The sequence below is a fragment of the Arachis duranensis genome, chromosome 3 (assembly GCF_000817695.3).
Source record: "Arachis duranensis cultivar V14167 chromosome 3, aradu.V14167.gnm2.J7QH, whole genome shotgun sequence".
NCBI lineage: Eukaryota > Viridiplantae > Streptophyta > Magnoliopsida > Fabales > Fabaceae > Arachis > Arachis duranensis.
In genome coordinates, this window is record NC_029774.3 from 59,002,707 (window position 1) to 59,004,750 (window position 2,044).

The window sequence follows — 2,044 nt, forward strand, 5'->3', positions numbered from 1 at the left end:
AGATGATTAGCCGTGCTGTGACAGAGCATAGGACCATTTTCACTGAGAGGATGGGATGTAGCCATTGACAACGGTGATGCCTTACATACAGCTTGCCATGGAAAGGAGTAGGAAGGATTGGATGAATGTAATAAGAAAATAGAGATACGAAAGGAGCACAGCATCTTCACACACTTATCTGAAATTCCCACTATTGCTTTACATAAGTATTTCTATCCCTTTTTATTTTCTATTTATTATTAATTTTCAAAACCCATAACTATTTAATCTGCCTAACTGAGATTTACAAGGTGACCATAGCTTGCTTCATACCAATAATCTCTGTGGGATCGACCCTTACTCACGTAAGGTCTTACTTGGATGACCCAGTACACTTGCTGGTTAGTTGAATGGAGTTGTGATCACATGTGCCATTACCAGGGATCATTAAAGATCCCAATTCATCATACCATGATCTCTTTGGTGTATTTTTGAAAGAGCCATTAAATAAATCTCATGCAAATACCAAGAGGGAGTACAACTTTAAGGATCACAATTTCGTCCACCAAGTTTTTGGCGCCGTTGCCGGGGATTGTTCGAGTATGGACAACTGACGGTTCATCTTGTTGCTCAGATTAGGTAATTTTCTTTTTTCAAAAATCTTTTTCAAAATTTTTCTTTTCTTTTTCTTTTTTCCAAATTTTATTTTCGAAAAAATTAATAAAAATCCAAAAAAAAATTAATAAAATCATAAAAATCAAAAACATTTTGTGTTTCTTGTCTGAGTCTTGAGTCAATTTTTAAGTTTGGTGTCAATTGCATGCTTTAAAATTTTTTCTTGCATTTTTCGAAAATTCCATGCATTCATAGTATTCTTCATGATCTTCAAGTTGTTCTTGACAAGTCTTCTTGTTTGATCTTGATGATTTCTTGTTTTGTGTTGTTTATTGTTTTTCATGTGCATCTTTGCATTCATATTTTTCAAGCATTAAAAATTTCTAAGTTTGGTGTCTTGCATGTTTTCTTTGCATCAAAAATTTTTCAAAAATATGTTCTTGATGTTCGTCATGATCTTCAAAGTGTTCTTGGTGTTCATCTTGACATTCATAGTGTTCTTGCATGCATTATGTGTTTGATCCAAAATTTTCACGTTTTGGGTCATGTTTGTGTTTTTCTCTCTCATAATTAAAAATTCAAAAATAAAAAATATCTTTTCCTTATTTTTCTCCAAATTTTCGAAAATTTGAGTTGACTTAGTCAAAAATTTTCAAAATTAGTTGTTTCCTACAAGTCAAGTCAAATTTTCAATTTTAAAAATCTTATCTTTTCAAAATCTTTTTCTTATCTTTATATCAAATTTTCGAAAATTAGCTAACAATTAATGTGATTGATTCAAAAATTTGAAGTTTGTTACTTTTTTGTTAAGAAAGGTTCAATCTTTAAGTTCTAGAATCTTATCTTGTAGTTTCTTGTTAGTGAAGTAAGTAATTTTAAAAATTCTTTTGAATTAAATATTTTTGTCTTTAATCTTATCTTTATCTTTTTCAAAAATTTTATCTTTTTCAAAAGTTGATTTCAAAATATCTTATCTAACCTCTTATCTTCTTATCTTGTCAAATTTGATTTTAATATCTTTTTCAACTAACTCTTTGACTTTTTGTTTGTTTCTTATCTTTTTCAAAACCACCTAACTACTTTTCCCTCTCTAATTTTCGAAAATATCTCGTCTCTTTTTCAAAAATTCTTTTGTTTTAAATTTTAATTTTAATCTTATCTTATCTCTAATTTTCGAAAATTACTAACCCCTTTTTCAAAATTATTTTCGAAATTCTCCCTCTCTTTTCTTATTCTATTTAATTATTTAATTACTAACACTTCTCTTCACCTCTCTTCACCTAAATATCCGAACCCCCTCTTCTACTTTCTTCCCCCTTTTTTTTTCTACTAACATAAAGGAATCTCTATACTGTGACATAGAGGATTCCTCTTTCTTTTCTTGTTTTCTTCTCTTCATATGAGCAGGAACAAGGATAAAGGCACTCTTGTTGAAATTGATCCTGAACCT